The 23857-nt window shown below is 38.0% G+C and overlaps 1 long non-coding RNA gene across 2 annotated transcripts in view; it reads left to right on the top strand.

The window, feature by feature from the left end:
- Positions 1–23857, top strand: part of LOC149920165 (uncharacterized) — a 39196-nt gene that overhangs the window by 11853 nt on the left and 3486 nt on the right. For both annotated transcript variants that reach the window (XR_016468496.1, XR_016468472.1), the window contains exon 2: positions 11257–11360. This is a non-coding gene — a long non-coding RNA (uncharacterized LOC149920165). The remainder of the gene's footprint in view (positions 1–11256; positions 11361–23857) is intronic.

Raw genomic sequence — 23857 nt, 5'->3', positions numbered from 1 at the left:
TTGTCTATTATATCTAAATTCTGCCTTTAAGTACTGGAACCAATTGATTGCTCAGCAAAATGGTCTGATTTCTTGCCTAAAAGAATCATATTTATCTCTGTTCTGGAAGGGAAATTATAAAAACAGTGCCTCTCTAGTTAATGTGGGAAGAGATTTGAGAGAATTTTGCTAACGCACATGTGGAGATCCACATTCCTATCCCCTAAATGTGTGGGGATTGAACAAACTCCCAGTTGTCCAAATACTTAGTACAGTGTTTCCTCAAAGTCAGGCAAAAATGAAAGTCTGTTCCTTGAAAATACAAATGCAGCTGTTTAATGCCAAAGATTTTTCTATTTAAACATATTCAATACCTTATGAGAAAAACAGATTGCTTCCTTGGTGGTACTTTCAGGCATAAAGCTGTAGATAGCACAATATCTGGGTAATAGACACCAGAAACAGATATCACTGATGGCATAATTATGCATTTACTGTGGTTTCAGATTTATCAGCACATAAAGTACATGGATTTTAAAGTATATGCATATTCTACAGCGTTAACAGTTAGCAAAATTGGATTTCATCCACATAATAACTTCAGTGCTCAATGTTTGGTTTAATTTCAAGCATAAATATTGCCAAGGATTTTCAAAATGTCAAAAACAGTTTCTTAGTGAAATGTATATTTCATAGCCTGTGTCACTTGTCCATTATTTTGTGGCAGAGTCAATTGAGAAAGCTAGTAACAAACCACAAGTCACTCAATGAAGCATCAAATACCAGTAAATGAGAATTTTTTTGCTGTCAATTCAAATTCAATCAAAAGCAGCTCACTTTATTATTTTGAACAAAGTTAAGAAACTGCATTTGGAATTTGTTCTCTTTTCTACAACCTTTTGTATTTTTTTTCTTTTAAAATGTAAATTACTCTAAATGCAGGTTCCAGTTTCACAAGTATTTAACTGAAGACTACTATTTTAGATACATCAGAAGATTTCTTTTTTTTTTTCTTCTTCTTCTTTTTTTTTAAAGCAAATTCTTTGTATCTTCTGAGATTATGGCATCTGTATCAAGTTCTATGTATTGCAAATCTCTTCTGTTTTTTGCTATTTCCATGAATACATTTTTCTATCTCGTGTTTCTAATTACCCTTCTGATAATCTTATATTTCTTATATTTTTATCCTTTTCAGTTCTGAACTCTTTCTTAGTGTTGAGTTAGTGTTCTCACATTCTGTCTTTTGTGTCATTCTCAAGGCAGATATGTATCCATCTACTCCTTGAAACAATTGCAATGACATGCTTTCATATTGCATGCTTTCATATTGCCTGTGCATAAAAAAAAAATAGAATCATAGAATGACCTGGGTTGAAAAGGACCTTAAAGATCATCTAGTTTCAACCCCCCTGCTATAGGCAGGATTGCCAGCCACCAGACCAGGCTGCCCAGAAATAGATTATCATCTGTTATATCCCCCTGACTCATGTGTATGTGATTGACATGCATCACTGCTATGTTAAATCATGCGACATGTCTGTATATGATGGGTATGACTGAACTTCCACTGTGTTTTATATGAAGAAGTAGAATAAGTGCATGATGTTCCTACTGTTATTAGTGTTAAATGGAACTATGCTAAGAAGAATTGAATCTGTAGGAGTAGTGAGCAGTGAAGAGGAGGATACACACTTCTGGGATTAGGTCACTGTTCATGGTATTCAACCCTTTACAAATTAATTGTTATGTAAAAAGCATCCTCAACATATTTTCACTTCTAGAAGCCTTTGACTATGTTTGCTGTGACTTGGAAATTATTGATTGACTTTAAATTAAAGCGGAAGTTATGTGAGTAGGTCAAAGCAAGAACAAAACTACTATATATAAGAATTTAATATCCTATGTTGTTACAATTGATTTAACATTCACGAAGACAGTTGATATAGGCAGAGAAGAAATTTAATAGTTGTTTTAAAGCTTTGATGCAATTTACATTTACTTTCTAAATGAAGTTCAAAGTGATTAATGAAAATAATGTCAGTGAAACACAGGACTGCATACTTCATGGCTTGATCACTTTCTTACCAACCTGTGCTCTTATGTCCGTAACATATAATTGTGTTCTTTAAGTCTGTTCTGCTCACAGAACGGTAGTGTTATCTGTGGTGGAAGGGATGCTTTGGTCTAATTCCCCACTTAAGATGTTCAGTCAGAGTAGACCTGAGGGAATGGTGTCCAACCAGTTCTGATAATTTCTGAAGCTGGATATCCCATAGCCTCTCCAGCAACCTGTTTCCACATTTGACCACTATCATTGTGAGAGTATTTTCATTATATCCATCCAGAATTTCCCCTTTTCTAACTCATCTTCTATTGCTGTGTACCTCCTAGAAGTTACTGGTCCACCTATCTTTCCTGTGCCCTCCTATTAGAAAAACAGTTGAGAACAGCAATAAGGTTTTATCTTCATTTTTTTCAAGCCTGAGCAAACTCTTTCAGCCTGCTCACAATGTTGTGAACTCCAAGGCCTTAATTATCCTGATGGCCCCTCATGGGCTTGGTTCAGTATCTTTCTTGCTCTGGGAAGTCCAATACTGCACATTATTCCAGATGCAGTCAGAGTTGTGTCTAATAGCAGGGAATAATCACTTTCCTTGCCTTGATGGCTACACTTTTACCAATGCAGCTCAGTATGCTGTTTGTTTTCATCTCCACAACAGCATGGTGCTGACTAAAGCTCAGTTAATTTTCTATCAGGATGACTGGGTTATTTTTTCCAAAGCAGTTTTCTAGCTTGTCAGTCCTCTGTACAGATTCATGCAGTTATTCTGTCACAGGTACAGGACTTTGCATTTTTTTTTATTTACTGAAATTGTGATTTTTCTCTCAGACCCATTCTCTAGTGTGTTGAGATCCCTCTAAAAGGCTGCCCTCCAGCATATTTAATGTGCCTCATGTTTTGAGGTCTTCCATGAACTTGCTGAGGTTGTCTTCCACCTCATCATTTGAGTTGCTAATCAGAATGTTAAAGGGCCTGCCATGAAGCCTTGAGGAAGGCTGCTTGTAACAGACGTCTCTTCACTACTCTGAGGCTGGCCATCAATCAATTGGCCTGTGCTGTTGGAGTCCATATCTCTGTAACAAGGACACTACCCTGTTGCAAAAGCCACACTAAAGGCAGGGTAAACTTCATCTACTTCTCTTCCCTCATGACCACCTCAGACCTACTCAGTTCAGGGCTGATATGAATATAAAGTTTAAGTATGAATGAATATATATGAACATATATTTAACTAGGTATATAGTTTACTGTCACATTAGAACTTCAGTTCTAGCAATAAAATTAAGGTCATCCCAATTCTATGCTGTGGTATTTGTCTGCCATAGGAATAATCATTACATTAGGCAGAAGTAAGCTACAGTCCCAGAATTAGAACAGGAGCAGAAAAGAAATAGATTAATTAGAGTATGTACAGCTGGAATGTTCTTGCATGCCAGGGATGGCCAAAAACATGGGGAATGTTACAGAACAGTGTTTCACATAGATAAAAAATAGCCCACAACTACTCGGTTCTGCACTAGTTCTCTTTACTGTGGTGTTACTTGCTCATAACAGCATTTTACACAAAGTCATCTTCCATGTCTTTCCACTCAATTTTTTAGAAATAACAAGATATGTTATATGTTATGTAGTTACCCTTGTAACTACAAGGGTGAATCCTTGTAGTTCTCATTTTGAAGATGCAAGTTGTTTATTGTCTCTTTTTCTGTTTGCAAGTGTTCTTCATGCTTTTTGTTCCTATGAATCATACATTCATACCCCCAGAGTCCTTCATGGGACCTAGGACTTATTCTTCCCCTTCCCATTGCTCTAATTCTCACTGATGTCTCAGAGAATAAACCATGCTTTTATATCTGGTTGTATGACTTAGATAAGTATCCTGTTCAGTGTATTTTGCACTTCTGATTTGAAAATTTTGATGTATAGCATTAGGAACATGCAAACTTTAGGCTGTGGTTCTCCAAAGTTCTTACTTAGTAACATAACAACAACAAAATATTCATATATGAATATCAGCCCTGCAAATCAGTACAAAGCTACATCACTATACAGACTGGAAATGAGATATAGTTCCATTGAATGGCCATACTTCAGGGAATTAAAGAGGAAAAAAAGATTTTATTTGCATTAGCCATAATGTCTCTGTGCGATGCATTGCGATTGTTGTGTTCTTTGTGTTAGTGATGATAAAGTTGTCATGCTTTTATTACACTGAAAATTAGTGTTTGATATTATTATTTGTGCAAAGCTTTTCTGAAAAACGATATTAATAGAAACACTTCCTGTAACACTCTTTACTAATAAGCTGTTTTCTGTACTCCAACTGCTTACAGCATTTGAGATTTCTTGCTGATTTTTAATGCAGTAAGTAGCAATACTTAAAGGTTTTGTATCAATAATAAATACAAATATTTTTTATTTTGAAGTTTTAACAGGTAGATCTACACAGCTTTCACTACTCTAAAAGAATCAGAAACATCACTGAAAAATTATGGTAAGATAAGGATCTAAGGGACTTGCTGATTGCTAGGATAGTCCAGAGAGCTCCCTCTCAAACCAGGTTTGTTGCACATTCTGGTAGTGCATCTGAGAACGTGGTGCTGAAGCCCAGGTGCAGAGTGCACACGGTCTTCATGCCCAAGCAAGCTCAACAGCTTAAGACAGGGTTAGGCACAACAGGCTGTATTATCTCAGTCTTCAGTGGCAACTGCTCTTCACGCACCCTTTGAGTGGATGGGTCAGAAGGTGGGGGCTAGAAAAAGAATGTCCCTCCCACTGTGAAGATCAGGCTTGTGAACACCTGAAGAACCTGAGTATCTATAAGTCTATGGGTCCCAATGAGATACATCCTGGAGTCCTGAGGGAATTAGCTGATGTAGTCGCCAAGCCATTCTCAATGATACTTGAAAAGTCATAGTGGTCAGGTGAAGTTTCTGGTGACTGGAAAAAAACAACATTGCACCAATTTTTAAGAAGGGTAAAAGAGATAACCCTGGAAACTACCAACCTGTCAGTCTCACCTCTGTGCCAGGAAAAATCATGGAGCACAGCCTCATGGAAGCTGTGCTAAGACACATGGAAGGGAGGTGTGTCTCGCTCCGATTTATAGGAGGGAGATGAGGTTCTTTTATTATCTGTATACCCGGTGTGAGATTAAGAAACAACGGTTCATATGTTAGTCCAACCAGTTTATTATAAGTCCTAATTAGGGAGACGGGCAAGGAAAGGAGGACGATAGAAAAGCTAGGAAAAAGCAAGAATGCCGTGAAGCGGGGATAGTCACCACCAGGATCCAGCGGCGGTCCCGTTGCACGACGTTCCGAAGGTCCGAGGCAGAAGCAGCAAGGGGGGAGAGCAGCAGCGTGGAAGGCCTGGGGCAGCAACAGGTAGCAGGAAGAAGTCGCAGAGCCAGTCCAGGAGGAAGCAGCAGGATTCAGGTAGCAGGCCCAGGAGAGTCCGTCAGCATGCAGGAATTCCGTGGCGAGGAATCTGATGGCAGAAAACCCAATCCTCATGGTTTTCGATTCCTCTTTTTATCCTACTTCTTCTCCTGCCTACGTGACATCCCTGGGCGCTTGAGCAGGAGTCATTCGAGTACTTCCTGAGATGGCCGTCTTCCTTGAGATAAGCCCACACAAAAGACCACTTCACAGCTATTAAGCTGCAGCTTATCTCTCTCTCTCGTTGCCCCTGGCCCAGTCCATCTGTGACCCTCGGACAAAAGATTTCACAATCCTTGCCCAAGACTTGTCCATCAAACTTTTCCAGACAAAAGGTCTCTCAACCCCTGACCAGGACTTGCTTGAACTTGTTCGTCTGTGTCCTTCAGACAAAGGATTTCACAACCCTTGCCCAGGACTTGCCTGAACTTGTTCATCTGTGTCCTCAGCAAGCTTTGAGACCATGATGATGCAAAATAATAATCTCTTACAAGGAGATATGGGAGAACCAGCATGGCTTCACCAAGGGCAAATCCTGTTTGACCAACCTAGTGGCCTTTTATGATGGCATCACTGCATCAATGGACAAGGGAAGAGCCACTGATGTCACCTATTTGGCCTTCAGTAGGACCTTTGGCATGGTCCCCCATAAAATCCTTCTCTCCAAATTGGAAAGGTATGGATTTGATGGGTTGACTGTTTGAGAAACTGGCTGCAAGATCATACCCAGAGAGTGGTTGTCAGCAGGTCGGTGTCTGGATGGAGATCAGTGGCAAATGGTGTCCCTTAGGAGTCAGTACAGGGACTGAAGCTCTTTAATATCTTCATCAATGACATCGACAGTGGGATTGAGTGCACCCTCAGCACGTTTGCAGACTACAGCAAGTTGTGTGGTATGGCCAGCATTCCTGAGGGATGGGATGCCCCCCAGAGGGACCTAGACGGGCTCAAGCATTGAGCCCAGGAAGACATTATGAGGTTCAGTAAGTGCAACAGCACCTGGATTATGGCAACCCCCACCATCAATAAAAGCTTGGAGACAAAAGGACTGAGCACAGCCCAGCTGAAAAGGACTTAGGGTTACTGATGGATGGCAAGTTGGACATGAGTTAGCAATGTGCCCTTACAGCCCAGAAAGCCAACTATATCCTGGACTGCATCAAAAGAAGTGTGGCCAGCAGGTTGAGGGAAGTGATCTTGTCCCTCTACTTTGTACTGGCGAGATCTCACCTGGAGTGCTTTGTCCAGATGTGGATTCCTCAATATGGGAGAGACATAGACCTGCTGGAGCACATTCAGGGGAGGGCCACAAAATGATCCAAGGGATGGAACTGTTGCCCTACAAGGGCAGGCTGAGAAAACTGGGGCTATTCAGAAAAGAGGGGCTGTAGAAAAAAAAGGGACAGACACTTTAGCAGGGCCTGTGCTGATAGGACAAGGGAAAATAAGAATTTCAAACTAAAAGAGGAGAGGTTTAGATTGGATATAGTTTTTTATTGTAAGGGTGGGGAAACACTGGAACGGGTTGTCCAGAGAGGTGGTGGATGCTCCATCCCTGGAGACATTCAAGGTCAGGCTGGATGGGGCTCTGAGCAATCTGATGAGGCTGTAGATGTCCCTATTCATTGCAGGGGAATTGGACTAGATGTTCCCTTCTAACTCAAATGATTCTATGACTGCTGCTCTGTCTGTTGAGGGGTTGTGGGAGCATCCCATTCATTGCTCTTCTTGGGGATCCTTATGAATGGCCATACAGCAAAGGCCAATAGCAGAAGCTCAAAATTGCAGTGGGTTTGCAGTTATTCCTTGCAGACTGGGGAGATTTTCTTCTACCCTTAGTGTGCAATGAATAGAAAACAGAAGTAGAATAATATCTTTTCAGTTACAGAAGTTCATACTTTAGATTTCATGTTTAAAAAAAATAATTAAGAAGTATTTTTAAATGGTTTAAAAGTATTAAAATTCAATGTATTTAAAGAAAGAATTTAGCCTGTACATCCCTAGGGGTTATATCGGTTAAGTACTTTATTTTAAACGAACCCATTTTATGGAGACTTTTCTTTTTAGGTTAAGTTTTTAAGCAGCAGGAAGATCCAGATTCTACTGTTTTGAAAACACTAATATTTAGAAAAAGAAGTTTATCTGTGATGTATTATTTATATTTATTATTTATATTTTTATAGTACTATTTGTATTTTATGAAACCTGGGTGTGACCAAATCGAAATTGACTGCTTTGCCAATATTAATTCCCTGCTGATGCATCTCGCAGTGTAGTCTTTTCCAGGGACAGGTCCAGTTCCTCAGGGAAGTAAATAACTCAATGATTTACTGATAAAGCCACCCAGTATATATATCACCCATGTCTCATACATCACTGTCACAGGCAACAGATTGCCTTGCTAAGTGGTTCTGTGCTACCATTTGGACTTCCTTCTTTTGTAGTTAGTTAAACCGACAAAACCTATGTGATTTTACCCACACTTATATGAATACATTTAATTTTGAAATACAATTCTATAAACTTAATTGCAATGATTGTCTGAATTTATATATAATTTATCACTGAAAAAAATGTTGATACATTGATGTTGATTCAGTAACTGTGCTGTTAATTCTCCTCATGGATTTTTGGATCTTTTAGACTCTTGAAGTTTATGTTAATGTTAAGGTTATGTAAATGATAGGACATTTCCAAATTCACAACGTACTACTATCACTTTAAAGATTCAGAAGAAGGAAAGGATAATCTAAAGCTATATCTAAATTGCTAAATAAAAAAGAGTCACAGATTTCAAGAACATAAGCTTCTTCATTACTCTAGCAAAAGTTCTAATCAAGTTCATAGAGATTTCTAGATGATTTTGAGTTCTGGATTACTTTAAAAAAATGTTGCCCTAAATTTCAGAGGGATTATGGTTTCTTGTCTGAACAAAATTTTGAATCATAATCATGAAGGCTCTTCACTGACCTACATCAAGAACACAGTAATCAAAAGCCAGGATCTGATCTTATCTTTCCAGAAGTCTGTCCTCTAAAAAGTGTAAGGTTGAGAGGGGAATGTTTTCTAATTAATTGGATGCATTCATAATCTTCATTCCAATGCAATAAAGAACTGTATTTTGTCTGTACCCACCTAATTTCAGGCATTTTTGTAAAATGCCTGACTGTAGAGTGCAGCCTGTGGGAGATCACAGAATCACAGAATCACAGAATTGCCAGGGTTGGAAGGGACCTCAAGGATCATGAATCTCCAACCCCCCTGCCACATGCAGGGCCACCACCATTCCACCTAATGCTAGACCAGACTGCCCAGGGCCCCATCCAATCTGGCTTTGAACACCTCCAGGGACGGGGCATCCACAACCTCCCTGGGCAGCCTGTTCCAGTACCTCACCACTCTCTCCGTAAAGAATTTCCCCCTGACATCCAAATGTCAGGAGATGCACTCCTCCAGGAGGCAATCTGTATCATCTGAGTACAGGCTGAGTCCTAGACTAAGGCTGTGGTATTTGAGGCACGGGAGCAGCAGGATAAATGTCTCTTCAAGGCTTGCATTGACCCTCATCTCCACTGGGAATAGGAATCCTTGGGCTGCCTAAGTGAATTTGGATTTGTTTTTACAGCCCCAAGGGACAGTGCTGGCAATCTAGGTGTGATGCTGCAAGGGGTGGCTCAGGCCCTATTCAATTAAACACATCGACCAGGATGAATTATTTGTGTTGTATGTACCTCAGTTTGCTTCTCTTTAACCTTGTGCAGCATGAGAGCTTGAAAAGACTCACTTTTATACTGTAATAGCTGCTTTCTGCTGCCTTCTCCTTGAGAAAACTACCTAACAAAACAAAACTGCTTGACAGTTCTCCTCAGCTACCTAAATCCTAGGGATACCCTCCTTATTAGACATGGGCGTTTTTGTCTGGATATCCTTATATTCAGAGGCACAACAAACAAGTGAAGGCTAGGAGACCAGGCTGAATGTGGAAGCCTGCTTGTTCATGCTAGCATGGATTGCTAGCATGTTCCCTAACTGTATTTTGGGCTGCTTGGGTAAGTTCTGCCCAGGCACATCTGTTTGAAGGTGCTAGCTATATACACTGTAGGCTGGAGTTGGTCAGAACCTTCTGACCCTGCGCCAGGAATTGGTGCTTGGACTCTTTCTTAGCCATATAAGCAAGTATGTTTAGTTTTGGCCACAGAACCTTACGTTCAGACTGTTTCCTTCCTGTAGTTCTAGTAAGTATGTTCAGAATGGAAACTCTTTATCCACTCCCCCACCAATGTACTTTCTCTGTGAAGGGACGTTTAGCATGGAACTGGCCTCAGTGTTCAATGATGGCTAAAAGCCACCTGTGGGGTTGGTTGGACCAGGTAAACCTTTTGGGGAGAGCTGCATCCCCATGAACCTGGGAAGAATGAGAACTCTGGGTAGAGAAAATATTTGTCTTTTAAGTTGGCATTTAGCTTGTTCATAGTCTGTGCTTGATTTTATTACTTTGAAGAGGTTATCGTCTAAAAGAACAGTGGTTGCCACAGTGTGGTAGACATTTTTTGAGTTTTGCCTATGTTCTTAATGTTGTTGCAATTGTTCATTACACCATTTGGGACCCATTTATAGTGCCTTTTCTTACATGGGCTTACTTTCTCCATCAACAGTTTTACTGATACTGAAGAGAAATAAGGTGCAAGTGAGAGCAAATACAGCATTTGGCTTTCGTCAGAAATTCTAGCTTCTACAGACTCTACTGCATAAAAACTTCTGTTTTAAAAACTGTGTAATACTTCTGAATAACAAAAATTAAAAAATGGAGCAATCCAGATCTCTTTTTTTGCTGAAGGTTACATACAGCAAGCAACAAATCCTGAAGGGAAGCTTCCCTTTTGACAGACTGATAGATAAAGAGAAAGCTTTCAGTCTTCATTTAAAAAAAAAAAAAAAAAAAAGGAAATGCAAAAAGCCCAGATAGTTTCAGCTTAGTGGGTGAGTACAGCGTGGTGTTAGATGTAAGCTGATACTGAGAATATGCTTGGAAGGACGACAGAAGGGCACGTCTCTACAAATAGAAAGAGGAGCTAAAGTTGGACTTTTAAAAATGGTGTTTTAAAACCGAATCTAGACATGACTTAAAAATATGTTTGTAATGTGAATTCATGTAAAATCCATTTTTAAATCTCTCTGAAAATATACAGTATTCTAGATACACTGATTTCAGACAGGAATTCTGTTTGCAGCCTATTTTTCTTTAAAGGGCTTTGCATTTCTGCATAAAAAGCTTATTAATTATTTGTAACTGCTTGTCATCATATTCTGATAATAGAGGCCTGGTTAGGGATAATAACTACCACAATGCTATTTTGGGTCTTAGAGATAAAATATATACGTATATACGTATATACATATATACATATATACATACACAATTCCTGGTGCAATATTACCCAAAGCATCTCCTTTCTCCCTGTACACAGGACCAAAAGTGCAGGCACATCATTTATTGATAAGACAAAAAGAATGTAATGAAATTATCAATGTTCTTGAATTAATTATGAACATGATTAAGAAAGCTAAAATCTCAGGAGCCAGGATCTCATTACCCATTCAGTCTTAGGGATTGCTTTCATTCAGCAAGGCAAAAAGGCTTTGAGCAGTCCCACAATTGCTTTAGTCTCATTTATTTGTGGTAGTATTAAGGTTTATTTGTTTTCTGTTTTGCACTTCTTCTGAAATTATTTCTTAGTTTATTCATTTAACAAAATGTTCCCTCCTATGTCACAGAAGAAAGTGCCTACAAGGCCTAGATAGGTTCTTCAGTCTGCAGACCTCCCTTTGAGGACATTTCTTCCAACTCACATTGCTGGAGCTCCTAAATATCTTTCAAGGTAAGTCTGAGAATGTAGCCAAAAAAGTTCTTTCAGATTTATGTCTGCAGCTGTACTACAGTACTGTCTGATTCCCATTCAGCTCGGAGCCTTAATGACATCATTATTACGCTGTCTGAACCAGATTTAACTTGGAGCCTGCACGATATTGTTGCTTATCTTCCTTCCTATGTGGGAGATTCAGTATTGCTGTGCTTAAAAAATAATAATTAGTCGCCAGTGGCGTAGAAATGGGTCAGATTCTGAACTTTCAGAAACTGGGGGAGACCAAAGGAGCACTGGTACATGCAAGCATGTCTATTTAAAAATCATATTTTCGTCTAGGAATTGATAACTGGGCTATGCTTTCCGTGCACAATTGTCTGCCTGAGGAATGAGGCGTGCAGCTGCCTTATTTACAGAGTCACAGTGCACCGTATTACTTAGCAATTTTGAATTTCTCTTTACAAGGCCCTTCTGAATTCCTTGTTATTGCAGGTTTTTTTTCCCGAAATGAGTGCCTGAATGATGGGGTGTAGTGAATAAATCTTGGCAGAAGCTCTGCTGAAATAATGCTCTGATGATTTTTAAAAACGGAAATAAAATCTTGCTAGCTTTAGAAGCAGAGATCTAACAGACTGCAGGCTGCTTTTCTCTTCTTTTAATGGAAGTTTGATATGTCTTTTAATATCTTTCCTGGTTTTTGTTTTCAAAAAGAGGAGAGCTGTCTGTAGCACTGCTTTTGGTACAAGCTATTATCTACCAGAATAGACCAAGGACAGCAAAGAACATATTTTAGATTTAAATTAGTGCTGTTTGTGACACATTGGAAGGATTGATCCTTGTATTTTTTTCCTCCGTAATGCTTAGATATAGTATTTTACTGCCTTTCCTAATCTCAGTTAATAAATACAAACAAAATGCAAACAAATTAATTTGCTCAGAGTGTGTACATCACCTAAATGGGACAATCGGACTGAAGAAACAACGATAATGCCTTACTCTCTCATGGTAATCTTGAAATGTAGAATTACATTTAGAGCACGAAGAAAAAGCCTGTGCAAATACTACTGCTCATCTATAGATCTGCAGACAGACAAATGAAAGTGTGTTTAAAGAAATAAATGTAGAGGAACTTTTGTTAAAACTAACACGTGAAAGTCATTCATACTGCTGGCATATACATCCCATGGCAATTAGAAAACAATGTTCCTGGGTCTTTTAAGATTCATGGATGTGAGTTCTTTAAATTTATGTCTAAATGAAAGATTTCACCCTCAATACAATTCTTTGCTGTCTGCTTCAAGATTTCATATTTTATTTAAAAAATGGCTATTGAAGATAATTTGACATACTCTTACAAACTACACTACATTGCTCTGGGCCTGGTTTTAGCTTTCATTTTGTTGGCAACTTTGCAAGTGTTAAAACCATTTGTGATATAAAAAGCATAAATTCTTTTCCTGTAACAGATAGGAGAAAAAAAAAATGATTTTTTTTTTGCCTAAGATTTTTTGAAAAGGTATTGGAAGAAAAGCTTTTTAAGTTCCTCTCTTTCTGAAGAACTGGAAATAGCTCTGCCTGTTTTGATATTTCTCTCCCATTAAAAAGCAATATTATATTCTGTAGGTGCAAGGAATTGATTCGTTTTCTTGGGAGAAAGAAGTTTAGTAGCATATTTTAAGGTGCTTTCCTCCCCTTTAGCCCTCAGTTATTTTCTGATGATCAAAAAATAGTTTGGAGATCAAGTTTATTATATAATAAGAAATATATAGCTACCAGTAAAAGCAGCAGTAAATAAATAGATTGTTACTTGTGTGATATGAAACTAGAACACAAGCCTATTGATTTAAATGATATTATCACAGGAAAATGCACTGTTTTGTTAGTGTTTTACTATTTTCTCACACAGAATTCATGCTTATTTGCTTATCTCAAAGAGTTCACGCTTACATAAAGTAGTGTGAAAGCACTTACTGAACTAAAATTACACAGTTTGATGGAAATGTTTAAAGCAAAGTATCAGTAAGAGTGTAACTTTTGCATTCGTAAAGAATACTAAGTCGCAGTAATTAAAATAGTTCGAATGTGTGAGGCTTTTCATTTTGTCTGTGAACCTTTTTAACAAAAACAGTCAGAAATGCTAACTTACTTTGCGCGTGTTTACCATATCCTAGATTTTTCTTTATTTCTGGCAGGGGAATGGATTTAGACTGATGGGAGAAAAGTATGTGCATAGTTTGGGTCACTGGGGAAGAGTTGTGGAAGGATTACAAAGTCAGGCTCTAAGTGGAAAAAACTGCTCCTTAGGAAGAGAGGCAGGCTTGCAGTTTGGTAGAATCTGAATTTATTTTTTTATTATTATTCTGAGGGACAGTCCAGGAATAAGAGAAATCTCTCCAAAATAGGTCACAAGGGAATCCAAGAAGTTAGAGAGCCTCAAATTACGTATGCTGATTATATGTCACTTCGATCCCATTAGCTTCTGAGACACAAGGGATGGATTGTAGCAATCAATAATTTTTAACTCCTACTGACTTTGGAAAGAGCAGGATCTGGCCCAAAGTTGTCGTGAAGGTGACCATTTCATACAAACACTCGTGCTGAAGTTAATATAAGAGGTATGTTGTCGGTGTATATTGTTTATGCGCTAATACATCACAGTGCCTTTTTTTTATCTGGCTGGGAGCCGACTGACATTTAGCAGCTGTGTTAACCTGAGTGCAGGAGGGTGCTTTGTGTCTTTCTAAATGCTAGTCAAAAAGTAAAGCTTGGAGATCTCTGTTATCTAATTACCGAAAGAATTAACAAATGATCATTTAGATAAATTACATTTGCAATATATTTGAACCAATATTAAAATCCCTTATTGCCCACTTGACATGAAAAAATATAAATTACATTTTTCAATGATTTTTATTTTTATTTTGAGGGACTGTCCATTCATAAGATGTAAGTCAAAAGACGAAGAATTTAAATAGGTGCAGTTTGCTAATCTGATGACTGATAAGTTAATATTTTCATTCAACTTTTGGCAGCTTAAGAAAAGTTACAATTTCATTTTCCACAGCAAAGAATAAAAATATCTTTCAGTACATAAAATCTGAAGACTGTCTTCCAGCACTTATTGTTGTGTTTTACCAGAAAATGTCAGTGGTTGACTTAAAAAAAAATATAGAGAGTTTTGTACAGATTGAGCTGATTTTAAACAGGCTCAGCTAAAAATCTTAAGTATCTTCAGCAGACAGAGTTCTGGAGAAGATCAAATCAGTATTTTCAAGAATATTAGATTTTATTATTGCAAAGTGTTGTATCATTATAGGGTAACAAGCTTCTCAGATAAGGAAGGGTTATTTGGCTTACAGCACTGTAGTGTTACCTCCCTGCTGCTGCTGCTGCTGCTGCTGCTGCCGCCCAGATGCAACGTGTATTGCATCTAGTAGCACAGAAGGAGTTTGTATTGCTTTCAGGAAAATTATTTTGCTAGGAGGTCAGCTTTGTTCTGCACGGGTTAAACAAAACTACCTGCTTTAGATTGATTTAAATCAGTAATGGATCTGCTCATAAAGCTGCTGTTACTAGATATTACACTGCTATCTTAGTCCTTTGATAGCTCCGATAAGAAGTGCTTACCACAGAGGATGCTCCTAAAGGACAGATATTGTTTCCTGTACCTTAGGGAGTAAAATGCCATACTGCTGGATCAGGAACTTTTACTAACAGCAAGTAAATTCAGGCCTTATCAAGTTACAGCACAAACTGCACTCATGTTTTATTATTCTCATTAGAGATTTAAGGACTAATTCCAGTTGTTAGCGCTTAGCAGTTTAATGTTTTCCATAGATAAGAATTAAGATTCTTCTGGGGAATTTTTTTATTTGCTAAAGCTTGCAAAATATAATGTGGTAATGCACTTGCTTTGATGTAATACAACTGGATTTCCTAAATGCTTTGAAGGGATAGCGTTTTAAAAATTTAAATCTAATAACTGAATTTCTCAACTCTAAAATAGTCGTTTTCAATCAGATAGGGTTTTAAGAGCTAAAAAAGGCAGATTTTGCCTTGAAAAAAAAAAAAAATGATACCAATATTGTTAGTACTTGAGCTTTTCTATGCATTAGTAGTGTTTCCAAATAGATGCAGATCAACAAAGGTAAGTTAAGAATTTCTGTGTGTAGAAAATTATTAATTGAGCAAACATTATAAAGTCCATCTTTACAAGCAATGAAGTTGATGTATTTTTGAGTCAGAAAAAAAAAAAAAAGAGCTACATTCTTACCAAAATGACATATTTAGAGGAAGAGTAAATCTTGAACTTTCCATCCATTAATTTCTCAACAGATATATAAAGGCATGGAATTGAAAGATATGAAACAAATAATAAGATACTTGCATTAGGCTTGTGATGTCAGAGAAATGCATTTGTGTTTTTGTATGAGGAAGTGACTTGAAAATGAAGCTGGGCCTTAATTACTTTGGCTTTATAAGTATAACTTGATTTGAGAAAGTAGGATTTGGGATCCTGGGTGTCAGAGCTGCTGCAGAGCCACTTATCCCAGCCATAGTTATTGCAAACACATTTGCTCTCAAAACTTAGGTGCATCTGGTTGTCTTTTGGAAATTGAGTATTGGTTTCCTCATGACTTGTTGGTCTTCATGTTTCCAAGTCATTGTTTTAGACACTGTAGATATCAGAGGCTTATTAAGAATGACCTGGCATCTTGGAAACTTCAGTTGGGGTAATGAAGTCTATTTATCTAAATGACAAATAAAATTTAAAATGTTGGTGTGTGTTACAATTGTTGCTCTCTACAGCGGATATGGGCACATTTTTGTTGTATATCTCTATATTTTTTCTCTAACTCGTTGGATATATCCTATTTGAAATAGTTTCCTTGGTAATATTATCTCATAAAGGCAGGTCCTGTAAGACCCTCATAGCTAATCAATAATAACTGTTGTTAGTAATGATTATTGATTAGCTATGACATTGCATTTGAAAGACATTTTTTGTAGGATAGCAATACCAGGAATAAGAGGAGAAGTCCAATTGACTCGCAGACGTAAAAGACACACCAATTATTTTTGAGAGAGTGATTGTTTCTGGAAAAGCTTTTAAATGGGAATATCTGAATATTGTTTTTAAAGTTGAGATATACGAAATCTTGTTGCTTGAATAGTTAACTCTTTTTAAGAGGCTGGGCTTGCTATTGGTACAATTCACTTTACCATAAGATTGCTTTCTCTGGCATTTTCCTTTTGAAGTTTAAGGCATACTTTTTGTGGTTATGTTACTGGATGTAATCTCCTCCTATGTAAAAAAAAACAAAAACAAATTTATTATGAGGAACTCTCACCAGATATGTTGGAAAACTTACATGTAGCTGTTCTGTGTCCAAAATGCTGTTCAGTAGATTTTCCAAAGCACCCAGGTAACAGCTGGCGCAGGCCATGTGCCAGCCTTGACAGCCCATATGCTCTCTTTAGTGCTGTAATTATCTCAACACAAAACTCTGATAACCCAGTCTACAGGGTCCAGTTTCACTAGGTTAAATTGACTCAGTGGCTTTGTTAGTAAGTTCCTTTGGCACAGTAAGAACTTCATCAAGACTTTAAGTATAGTGGCAGGCTTGGAAAACCAATATGACTGCTAGTTTCAAGACAGGTGTCTTATTAACCCTGGGAGATTGTAGGTTTCAGTTCATTATAGTGGCACCCAGCAGCACTACTATAGTTAAAGGTCTGTCATTGTTTCCATTATATGCCCTCCTTTTCCAGAAGACTTTCTTATTCCTTTGGTTTAGCCTGCTTTGGGCTATATACTTTGGCATGTGAGTCATCAGCCTGGAGGCATTTTTCTTCTCTTTCAACAAAATTTGAGATAAATTGCCCCAGCTTTTTTAAAATTATTATTATTTTTTAATTAGGCTTAGAGGAAAATAACACTTTACATAGTTTTTATACCAGTTTCAGCTTGAAAGAGTTATGAATATTTCTCTTTCTAAAATAAACACTTAGAGAGTTTTTACTTTGTATAAGCCTTATAAGATTTTTAGGTAAAAATGAACATGAATAACATAAGCTGGGATCCCCAGTATTCCATATGGTGAGTGGCATTACAAAAAGTGAGTGAGCATCCATACCTCAACATTTTTTTCAGTGAGTGTGAATGGGCCAGAAGGACATACTTTCAGATGCGTGAGTTTATCCAAACATTCTTTTGATAACTTTTCAACACCTCAGCTCAGGTACAATGAAGAGTAAAAAGGGACCTGTTCTTTATGATTGACTTACGTGCTACTACTAGTGGTTCAGTTCCCTGTGGAAGTATACAACATCATTCCTCACTGCTTGGATAGGTCCCTTGTTGTGTCTGATGCAATAGTCCTCATTGAAAGCCAAAAGGAGTCAATGAAATCTTTCCTTTAGGCTTTTGGTCAGCACTTAGTGTACTTGGATTAACTAGAGATGGTCTCTGTGGCTCAGTGTGACAGTGAGTGAGCTGAAGAAAGCTAAACTAATGTCTGCACAGGACTAAGCCAAAAGCTGCCTATCTTGTCTGTTCAGAGTCCTTATTGATTCTTCTTGGAGTCTTTACATGGGTGGAGTAAATTTCAGCTTGCCAATTGGTGGATGATAGCTGTCTGCAGACCTCTGCTTGGCAAGCTGACCTTTTCTATTAGCACAGGATGTACAGGACAGCTCCTAAAGGTCTGCAGATTGTTTGCTGCCAATTGCTGAAAGGAGATGCCTGGTGTTGCTATTGCCATAGGTGCCCGTCCTTGCAACTTCCCTTTTCAACCCCAGTTCTTCTGGCCCACAGGGAGAAGACTATCTTGCAGTTTGGAAATAAATGTAACTCCACCTTCGCTGTGCTGGAAAAGAAACACAAGTTCTGTTATCGAGCTTTCTTCCACAGGTAGTCATACAACTATCATCATCATTTATATGTTGTCAGGAGTAGTCACAAATTTATTGACTTGCACATTATTCTTTGCAAATAAGTTCTAGCTGCTCTCTTCATATTATAATTAAAACAGCAAGGACTTTAATCATTTATGAATTTTTAAACTACATACTGAATATAAATGTATCATTCAACGTGATAGAATGAATTAAATTCATCATTGTCAAATAAATGTATGAAAGATGAAATATTTCTCATCCCACATCGTTATCCAATAAAATGTCTGTTTTCTAAGTGCTTTAGCAGAGCATGTGGTTTGCATCATCCTCAGGACATAAATGAAAGTCTTTCAAAATACTTTTAAAAAGTACATTTTTCAAGGACAGCGTTTATAACAAGAGCTAGCTTAGACTTAAGCATTATATTGAAATCTGTACAAAGATGTGTACATTCTTTTCATATGTATTAGGGTTAGGTTTTAGCCAGCTTCCTGGTTGGTTATACTTTTTCTATCATTATCTAATTAAGAAGCCTTTGATAGTTTAGTGCCTTTTATATATAAGAGACAGGCAGTCCTTTGCCTTTTGCTGTGCCATCCCTCTGAAACCATGTCCCAGTACAAAAATGACGAAGCCATTGCAAGTACAAAATCTGTGTCACTTGAAAGGGAGGGACTGCAGAAGCAGCAATGGAAAAGAAGCCCTGGCACAGCTGTTCCCCTGCAGTCAAGATGCTGTGATACATATGCTTCTGAAGGAAGCCTCCTTCGCTTTCTGTTGATTTCTTGTGCACATGGGTTTTAGAGGTTAGCCTAGAGACTATTCTGAGACCACACTTCCTTCAGGAAGAACCCATCTGGAGGATAAAAATATAGTAAAAATCTCGTTAATTTTTCTTCCATAGCTTTACTTTGCCTTATGGAGCTGGCACTGAATTACTTACCCAGCTTCTATCTGCCTTTCCAGTTTTACTGTCCTGTGTCTTACAAAAACAGCTCAAGACCAAGCACAGGAAAATTCAGGCTAAAGACAATACTGATACATTGATATCTATTCTTTTGATAACTTTCATCCTTTTCTGGGACATTTTCTTTTCCAACACCTCATACCCATGATTTTTCCTAGAGTTAATTTTTAGTTCTGCATCTGATTCCCATAAACTCCAGTGAGTGCTGCTTATCTTTTCTATTTTCCTAGTGGCCCAAGCAAATTGTCTTGTCATTAGTAACAGACAGGTATTGAATTTTATTCTTGCAAATGCAACAGCAGTTCTGTAGTCTTGTGTCCAAAAAGCATACAAAATACTGAAATCAGAAAGCAACTCCCTGCACCAGCATCCTTCAATGGGTGGGAAGGTCTCTCAGCTAGATGGAGCGTGACAGAGTCATTTTGTTTCAGTCAATTACTTACCGATTAAAGCTTTTGAATTCTGGGCACCTATCTTTATAGAGGAGCTTGTATCATATAGATCACTGAACAATCATCAGATGGTGTATTTTGGACTCATGCTTGAAACCCAACAGATGCCAAAGTGGTGCTTCAGAGGGGGCTGGATCCAACCTTGGATCATTAGTGTAGACTGTAATCAAATCACTGATGTACAATTTATTCTGAGTTGACAAATACTTAAATTAATGAAACCATCACTGTCCTGAATAACACCAACAGTATATTCTGCATTCATAGTTAATGTGCCAGTGGAAAAGAAATTAAGAAAATGGAGTATATTTGATGTTTCTCATTTGTACTAGATACATCACCTTCCTTTTTCACATGTAGCATAAATTAAACACTCTTCACTGTATGTATTATTTGTATAGCATTTGGCCATATATCAGGATGTAATCTAGTTCTCTAATTAGCTTCTTCCAAGTACTTACAGTTACCCCAGGCTGGTGATCACCCATATGAAAGCAAATGTGGCCCTGGCAATTGTTTGTTCATGCAGTTGGACAGACATGGTAAAAATCTTTTCTAAAGCTTTCCCGTGGCTCGCAGCCACAATATAAGCAGTAATTGTCTGAGACAGTTCATAGGGATCAGGCAGTTTGCTTGTTATGGTGAAGCATGCATCATGAAAGTAGACATTTGAGGTTTAATGATATCTTTCTAATAGCCTTATGATAGAGTTCCTTAATACTAAAAGATTTTGTTCGTTTGGAAATATAATTTTCATGAAGTCTCAAAATAAAATAAAAAAAAGAGTAAAGTGCATTTGCTGAAACCCTTCGATTCTTTTTCTCTTGCTTCCCAGCATCGTTTCAAAGACTGGAAGGTGATGCTGTATTCCTTGGTGTGCTTTCAAAAGTCAAGAGCGGCAATATTTAGCACATGCTTGGGCAACTGTGTTTGAAATCCATGCTTCCTCTCTCTGGTGCTCTGATGTGCCTTTAGGGGATGCTTGCCTGTTTGTAGTTTGTTTTCTTTTGTTTAAGGTTTCAGCTACTGCATTGACTAATGATTATACAGCAGTAAACTCTCGTCCCTGCTAAATTCAGAGGTAATGCCTCAAAAGCATTTTTCCCTTGTGTGACATAAAACAATAAAAGAACTAGACAATCCCCCTTTGAGGAAGAATAATCCTTTGTTTAAAGGAAAAAAAAAAAAAAAAAAAAAAAAAAAGCGTGCATCCTTTTGATGCCAGAGGGCATAGAATTCAAATCAAAGATTAAGCTAATTGATAAAAATAAAACAAATGTCTCACAGTATAGTCCTCTTTGCATTATTGAGTCTCCAGAATTAATCACATATGCTGTTTTAGTATTTGATTGCATTTAGTTTTGAATGGTGAAATATCTATCTGACACACAAATAACATGGGATATGCCTGAATATGAATTCTGTCTCAAAACTCAAAAGTAAATTTCTTTCCTTCAGTAATGTCACCTCAGTGCAGAATTAGTGGGTCCTCAGAATTCAGAGATGAAGATCAACTCATTACCTGTCTTTAGTATCACAACTAAGAAATACGTGTTTAGTTTCCAATGATATTTTTGAAAAATCTTTGTATATTCGAATTGTGGCATTCATCTCTATATTCAGCTGTCTGTTGAACAATTTGCACAAAAGCTCTGGTTTGATTAGGCAGTCTCTTAAGAAAAGGAAAAGGAAAAAAGACACCAACATGCTGTTTAATTATATGATGCTGGGATCTTCTGTGCACGTGATGTGGAAATTCAGCACTGCCAATTTAGGACTGTTGTTTGCCTAAAATATTAACAACTAACTATAAATCAGAAGTTAGTTCAATTCAAAAGAAAAGCTTACAGCTGAGAAGACCAAGTGCAACACAGTTAAACTACCATTTCAGCCACAGCCTGTAATTGTTGACTATGTTTACAGAAGACTTCATCTTCATTAGTAGAAGTTTCATAGCAATAATCAGCCATAACTTTCCTTTCACCTGAGTAATTCCAAAGCTATCAGAGAGAGTTTTGTATTTAGTTTCCAGTATTTCTTTTCCTGTTTCAGTTTTTCTTTTTTATTATTTTTTATATTTTATTTTTTATATTTTTCCTTTTGAGCGCGCTCCTGGGCTTTTGGTCGGTTATTAGCGTGACAGTGGTGGTGCAATTAGCTGCTGATGCAAATGCTATTGCTGATGTGTCTAAATAAATACAGAGTAATTACAGACGAGTTTTCCAAGGCTGCAGTCTGTCATACCGTTCCTATTCAACTTGACTTGCAGAAGTGGCATCACTTCCACCATGCTAAACAAGCGCTTCAATAGAAACCAGATAGCCGCTGCTTGTAGACTGGGGCCTTAGCAGTAGTCTGCTCTTTTGCAATTGGTTGTGTCCTGAGTTTATAACGAACACTCATAGAATGAATGGGCTGAGTTTTGTGAAAATCTGAGTCATTTCATGAGTCCCAGATAACACACAGACTAGAAACCAGTCAGAATTGGGCCCAAAAGCGGATGTTCCCAGTTTGAGCATCACACTCAGCCTTTCTCTTGAGGTTGAGCATCACACTCAGCCTTTCTCTTGAGGAAACAAAATGAACTACTTCAGTCTCAAGTGCACAGTTGCAGCATTGCTATAGACAAGAGCAGCATGTGCAGCATGAAGCCATGGCCTCTCCTGACTGTTTTCAGCATAAACTCCACTTTCCACAGGAGCACTTGTGTCAGGTCCAGTGAGGAAAATGGATGCATGTTGCAAACATCTACTAATGTTTATTGCTCACTTGGAGCATTGTCCAAATTGACATAAACATGCAAGAACGCCTGACCATTATGCTACTTAAGAACAATTGCTTTATGTCCATTAGCCTAATGGTTTGTGAGGAGACTGGAGTCTATAAAAATATTTATATTCATAAAAAATAAGCATCCAAGCCTCCACTACATTTTCCCTGCAACGGGTTTTTAACATTTTGGAGGTTTGTCCTTTTGCAAAACCACTTAGTCTACAAAGGTATAAAATATAGCTCTTAATGGAGATAGTACATTTATCGGAGTGCATTAGACAGCTCTTCCTTCTCCTTCTCTTCCTGTTTGATTGGCAGCCAGAGATCCTAGATGTAACGCTATAGGAGATATTGTTTATAGCCAAAGCAGCAGGATCTGGCACCAGAGAGGACTCCACAGGCACTTGTGTTGAGGCTTTGCAGTTGCCTCTGGGTCTTTCCTGTGGCTGAGCTGATGAAAGCTATCTGGGCAGTTATATGCTCTTGGAAACCATTTCTTTTTCCATTGACATTTTAAATGCTTGTGGTGATTAACTGTTTGTATGCAGAAATTTTAAGTCCTGCACCACAGTAGCTCTCTGCAGAGGCTGCTGGCACATGGTGTGCATCTTTATTTCTCTTTTCTGCCTAAAATCCCATTCCCATGTTCGGTCAAACATTTGTTTAACTGTATTTGTATGTTTGCAGCGCTCCAGACTCAAAGAAGGAACTCTGAGACTCTAGATACAGCATGATAGGAGGTTTTACATGTGACTTCAGATCCCCACGTCCAAAACAGTTCAGGGATGCCATTCTATACATCTCAAGATGCTAAAAAAAACTCCAAAACTAAACTAAAAACTGGTAGGATAGAAACTTTGCTGAACATTTTTGAACAGCTAAGGAAAGCCATGGGAAGATGATGGTGGTTTTAGTTCCCCAGCTTCTTCTTGTCATTTTCTTCACACACAGTTCAATAAGGGGAAAAGAATGTTCATGGTAGCTCATCAAAGTGACTGGTGCATATTGCTGCTTAGTGTTTTTAGAGGCTGCCTGCAAATTCAGGCACATGCATTGTCTTAGATAAAAGCCACAAGGGATGCACGCTTTTGGAGGAAAAACTCCCAAACCCAGAGCTTTCCTTGCTGTGTTATACTTAATGAATGACACTGAAATCAAGCATGATAAACAGAGTATGGCTTCACCAGGAAGGTACTGTAGCTTAAATAATGTCTAAAGGATCCATAAAATGGACTCTGCTGTTCAGTGGTGCTGAGCATGGGGACACTTTTAAAGTGGATTGTCCAGGAAAAAATGCAGAAGGTAAGATCCTGTGAAAAAAACTCAGAAAAGGAGAAAAATTAACAGGAGAAGGGAGTTCCATGCACTTGTGAACAACTTCTTCCATTAAAATCACCATAGGATGTTCAAGACAAATGTTT

The sequence above is a fragment of the Phasianus colchicus genome, chromosome 1 (genome assembly GCF_987193195.1).
Source record: "Phasianus colchicus chromosome 1, bPhaCol1.hap1.1, whole genome shotgun sequence".
Lineage (NCBI taxonomy): Eukaryota > Metazoa > Chordata > Aves > Galliformes > Phasianidae > Phasianus > Phasianus colchicus.
Note: the sequence above shows the minus strand (reverse complement) of the source record. Positions and strands in the feature narration are given on the sequence as shown.